Source organism: Anas acuta, chromosome 4, assembly GCF_963932015.1.
Source record: "Anas acuta chromosome 4, bAnaAcu1.1, whole genome shotgun sequence".
Lineage (NCBI taxonomy): Eukaryota > Metazoa > Chordata > Aves > Anseriformes > Anatidae > Anas > Anas acuta.
In genome coordinates, this window is record NC_088982.1 from 6,231,124 (window position 1) to 6,237,123 (window position 6,000).

Here is a 6,000-nt window from a genome sequence, read left to right on the forward strand (position 1 = left end):
TGAATAACCCTTTGACATAGCTGGAGGAAGACTCTGAAAGGGGCTTTTCCCAAATTGCTGGGGTATAACTGGATGTGGCTCCCTTTTCCAGTAGGGCATGGGACGAGCCCTCACCAACATGAACTTTTCCTCTCGTGTCCAGCTTTCTGTCGGTAGCTTACCCAAGAGTTTAGATCGTAAAGTCCATAATAACTGGAAAAACACTGATCCGAATCCCTCCCACACACAGCTCATTCACATACTTAGGAGTGAAAATGCTTTCACAACCAACAGCTCATTACAGACAAGTTTCCGTGCACCCAGCAGCTCTGACAGTCCCGACAGATCTGTAATTATCCGAGCCATTTTGGGTCACCAAGCAGGCAGGCTGTTGCAAGTAAGGGCACTGGAGCTCTTAGGGGTTTGAAAACAGCCAGGAACTGGAGTGGTGGGGAAAACCAGTCCCAACGCTAATGAGACAACTTTATTTCTCTTTCCTATTTATTCCCCAGAAGACTTTGCCCAGGGCCAGGAGCTCTCATCCACCACTGGGGCTCTACAAGAGAGCTGTGTCATTCAAGGTCTGTTTCAAAATCCACCGATGGCTGAAAGAGCCTGGATCCGTGTGGTTTTGTGACAGCCAGGAGCCCCAAGTCCCGCTTCTGTCTGCATTAACAGGACGCTGTAAGAGTTTGCAGAGGTCACCTGTGGCCTGGTTTTAAGCTGGCCAGGAGACAGCTGAACGTTGCCACTCGGGGCTCTGGGGAAGGTGGCAGATGTTTGGCATTTGGGGAAAACAGGCCACAGAGCTCTCCAGGGTGCGCTCATGGGGTGTTGCAAAATCAGCTTCATTTGTATGTGTGGTGCAGTTCACAGGGAAGGACGTATTAGCTCAATATTGCCAGCTCTTAGTGGTTTTTTATTTTTTATTTTTTTTGGCCCAGGAGGCTTCAGTGCTCATCCAAAGGTGCCAGCTGGGTACCCTGGGGAGAGGTTTGGGCAAATCATTTACTCCTCAGAGGGACTGTGCTGGGTGGCATCTGGGGACTTACCTTTGAGAGAGCCTTTTGCCACTGGGACCCCTCTAAACGACCTACCCCAGCTGAAGTGCAGCATTACGGGCTCTCACTTCACCTCATTTTGAGTTAAAATACACGAGACCCAGGTCTGGCTGCTGGTGGAATGAATTTTGCTATTAGAAATTGTGTCATAAAATGTCACCTGAAGGATTAAAATATATTTTTGTGTGTGTGCAAGAAACACAGACTTGTCACAACGGAGATTTTCTTCTCGTTGCTTTTAGGCAGAGGTCTCCAAGCCTCCAAATAAGCAAACCAACAAAGGTGGCATCTCAGACCCACAGAAAACTGGTGGTTTGGAGAGAAACCATTAATTGGGATGAGAAGCTGAGCTGTGAGAAACAGATTTTTGTTTGTTTGTTTGTAGGCCTTAGTCACAGAACCAAACATTTGTAAAAAATTTAGGTTTTGCTCCAGCCAAGCTTAAAATTTTTAGCTTTCTTTCAATAACCCAACAAAATTAAAATACATTCTTGTGTCAAGCCAAATGTTCTTTTGGTTTAAAGGAAAACATTTCATTTTCAGGCAGAAAGCAGAGAACCAAATAGCTGTGTGGAAGAAGCAGTTGCCTTATATCCAAAGGCCCATCTTTTGGGGATTTTGCCCACAGTGAAAAAAAACTTAGATTCTATTTCTTCCTCAGTTGGAGAAGGGTCTGGCTTCAAAATCCCATCTCAAGTCAGTCCCACCATGAAGCTACGTGGTAGCCAACAGAGGATGTTCCTCAAATCTATTTCTTAGAGCTTTGCACACAGCATGGTGAAACCCTATTTATTTATTTATTTATTTTTTAATTCTTTTTTTATTTTTTATTTCTCCCAAAAAGGGAGAAATCATGACTGTCTCTCTCAAGCCTGTACGTTAGGTTTCCAAATATTCAGGTTTATATGTGAGAAGTTGAAGTGTCAGTAAGAGAAAATGAAGAAAACCACCGGAGATCTTGTAATAGGGTGACTTGAAGGGCACATTGCCTGGATGTGGACTGTGAGTACGTCCTGCCCAGAGCTGCTTTTGTAACGCCTAATTGTGCAGCTCTGTCCCAAAGCCTGGTGGTTTGGGGCAGGAAGATGGGAGATGTGAATTCAGACAGCCCTGGGAAGATGAGGAAATTGGAGCAGGGTCCCTCACAGTTTAACTGAATGTACTAACCATGAAGCTATTAGATAAAAGAAAGGGGTGTTGATGTGTGTGAGGGAGAAACAATCATAACGACATTTTTTGGTAAATTTACTCTCCACTGAAAATAAATAGTCTGGCCTTCTCTACTGAGAAGTCACAGTCTCCCATTCAAATCTTTGGGTTCCCTGTTCACAGAATGACCTTTAATTGTTTTAAAGACTCTGCAAATCTCTGTAGCAGGGAGAGCAGTAGCCAGAATGGAATGGCTCCTTACGTAAAGCCGAGAGACATGAATAGTTCAAGGCAGCTGCGGGGATTAATGCTTTGCAGGGCGGCTCTTTGTCTTGGGCCATGGAAAGGACTGGTATTTGGCACTCTGTTTTGTTGCATATTTTATGGTCTGGAAGAGGTCTTAACATCTTTTATAATGCAGTGGCTCCACAATGGCTCTCTTCAGCGTGGCTGGGAGCTCATTGGTAGGGCTGAATGAAAACATGAGCTGTTTTTCTTCTTGTATGGGTGCACGGGGCGGGATGCTCTCCACCGAGGAATTCTTTCCAGGTAGAGGTATAAGAATTGCTCCTAGGATTTCATATTGCAAAAGTCATGAGGGCTGGGATGGAGTCGTGAGTTCTGGCAAGAAAAAAGCTTGGTTTTGGTTTGGTTTCTGCTTTTAGAATGGGAACATGCCGATGCAGTGATCCACGGGCACATGGCACTGGGGTCTGAGACCATGACCAATGCTCTGTGGTGTCAGATTCAGAGACTGTCCTCGTAGACATAAGTTCATAATGTTCAGCAGCAGTGTCTCTCACTCATGGTAAAGGAGGTGATCTTGAGCCTTGTAGGTGATCTGATACCTGGGTGCAGCTGCTAGAAAAGGTCTTTATTGCATGCACTTAGCTAGCACGTTGATTGCTGATTTTAGGCAAGCAGAAGACATCCCAGTTGTGTCCTATGTGCAAGAGCATACTATTGTACCAGTTGTTATTCCAAACTTCCTTCATTCAGCTGCTTTCTTGAAATTTAGACCTTCCTTCTAGCATCTGTTTGCTATCCATTTGCTTATTATGAGGGCATTTCTCTCTTCTGTGTCATGCTTTACTTCCAAGGAAGTTGTAGTACGTCTGGCCACTGTTTATGAGTTGGAGGGCAAATCAGATGGGCCCTCCTTCCAGGCTGCAGGAAATAGGTAGGGATGTGGTCCCGTTTTGAAACGTGTGGAGGGGAAATGCACATTCTGTGAGATCATCCACCGCGATATCTGCTAAAGGAGCTGGAGATACCATGAGCTGCGCTCCACTCACCCAAACCCCGTCTGACAGGAAAAGGAATTCCTGTGTAATAAAAATTAAGATAATTACCCATGAAGAAATGTTTCATTGTGGAGGGGTTTTCATACTCATTAGTGGACGGCAGGTCAAATTCAGAGAACATAAGATCAGACCCCAGGAGAGGCGACTTTGCTTGTGTTTAAATGAGCATTATTTTTTCTTACAGATTGCTGTTTGGTTCTGGGGTAAGTCCCCATCTGCTTTTCTGGAGAAAGTATAAAATTCCTGAAAGCTATGGGAGCTGTGAGTGAAGAGAATATCACTCTGTTCTCTCCACCTCTTCCACACCTATAGGGGAAGCTATTCCACATATGCTGAGGAAGAAAACAGCTTTTTTCTTCTGGCATCTCAAAGCACAAAGCTCAGCCGCTCACCTTGCCCCATCTGACACACCGATCAAGAGAGCAACACCTGGGCACTACCAGACCTGCTCATCTCTGGATGTGGAGAAAATGAAAAGACGAAGTTTGAAGGAGTCACAGACGATGGTGGAGAAATATCTGGTCTTCACCTTTTTCAGTTCTGAGCCTGTCTGAAAAAAAAAGTAAATAGGTCAAGGTAAAGCGTGATTTTCATATTAAAGAGAGAAATATTTAAAAGGTGGAAAAGGTGGAGTGAGAACTATTATGTGTGCAAGGTTTGGGGGTGTTTGTGGCTGGAGTAAGGGTAGTTATGTGGAAGACAAGGAGAGAGCTGAGTAGACCTTGTTTTGCTCTTTTATTTCCACTTCTCTACAAATTCTTGTAAGCTCAGGACTACTGGGGTTAGATTCTTAGTTTTCTAGGGGACTTAGTGTGGGACAGATGACGAGGAAAAGAAAGTATTTCTCTCCTTCCTCCTATGTTGCAAGGTCCTTAGCTTCAGGTTCAGGTCCATCCCCACCAAGGACAGTGGTTGACACCAGCCAGGGCAAGGTGGCAGCGTGAGCTCCCCATGGCCTCCCTCCCTCCAACTCGCTCCTTGTTGTGTGTGCTGGCCACTGCAGGAGCACACGGGGGGCTTCACTCATGAGTTTTGGCACGTTTTAACCAAAAACCATTATATTCTCATCTACTTTGTTGCTGCTAAAAACCAGAGCAATGATTTGGCAGCAAAGATTTCCTGCTTCTGCTTGCAAGAGCGGGGCAGTGGCACAGGCACCAGCACCTCGTGGCTGGGATTGGTGCAGGATTAGCAGGAGCCCAAAGCCGAGCTTCCAGGCAACATGTTGCTGACAAATGCGATTCCCAAACACCAGGACTCATTCAGATTTTGAGCTCTGCTTACTTTACACAGCAGTTTGAGGGGCTCTCGAAACAATAGGTTTCATTGCTCTGCTCTTCCACCGAGTCCTCGTGTCACTTTGACAAGGAGAGCTAGGATGGACCTTGGGTTACTGTGCAGCCTCAGCCATGGTGATTGCTTATCTGCTTTAGCTGCACTGTCCAGAGAGTGTTTTTATTATTTTTTATATTTATAATATATACATACATATATTTCTTCTTTGCCTTCTACTTTTTATTATCTCTTCCCGTTTGTCCTTGATTTTATCAGCTGAGAATGTGGCTATATGTTGTCTGCAAAGGATTTCTGAACAAGTGCCTTCGGCCAGCTGGTGCTCTTGGCATTTTGGTGCAGACTGGTGGGAAGAAAGGAGAAGGAATCGGATTCAGAGCTCCAGAGAATGAAGCCACCTCATTTTTCATCCCCTTTGATTAACTCGCCGGTTTATTTGCCTGTAACAATGACAAATGACGCCACCAGCTGATGCTATCACATTTGGCAGAGTCAGCCTGGTTTTGAACTCAGCAATTAAAGCTCTACGTGGGACAGATTTATAGAAACATTTCACGAACTGTTGGGGGAAAAAAAAGTCTTTGTCAGATACGAGCTAAGTAGGAATCTGCAAGGATCTTAAGATCAATGACAAATAGCTCTTTTGTGTCCTATCTATTTATTCAGAGCTACTAATATCCAATAATGCTACTCACTATCACGATCGTAGGACATCTGTATTTTATTCTCATTGTCTTCTTATCTGTTCTACTGTCAGTCTAATCCTGTTCTTATTTCCACCAGCGTAAATTGGGAGCACTTCCACAGAAATTAACTGCACTGGCTTTGCACTCGCACAGGCTCCAGAGAGGCTTAAAATGCCTCGGGCAGGCAGCTGTGGGCAGGCAGTTGCTTGTTGGAGGAGAAATCTCACCTTTCACTTAAAATCTGCTTCTCACCTTCATGGCTGTGAATGTGGAAGGCTCAAACCAAGAAGGCAAATTAAAACTCCAAATATATTTTTCCCCTGTTGTTATTATTACCTGGGAGGTGGCTGGGAGGGCGCCTCGTGGTTTTTGAGCTTTCAGGTCAGATGTTACTGAGTGGCAGGACTTTCGCAAGGTGGTGACCCTGGGGCACTTCTTACCTCCATTAATGCCAACATCTTCGTGTGCAGAGCTTCTCTGCCCATGGGATGGACCTGAACTTATTCCCTTCGTGAATCACACATCTGG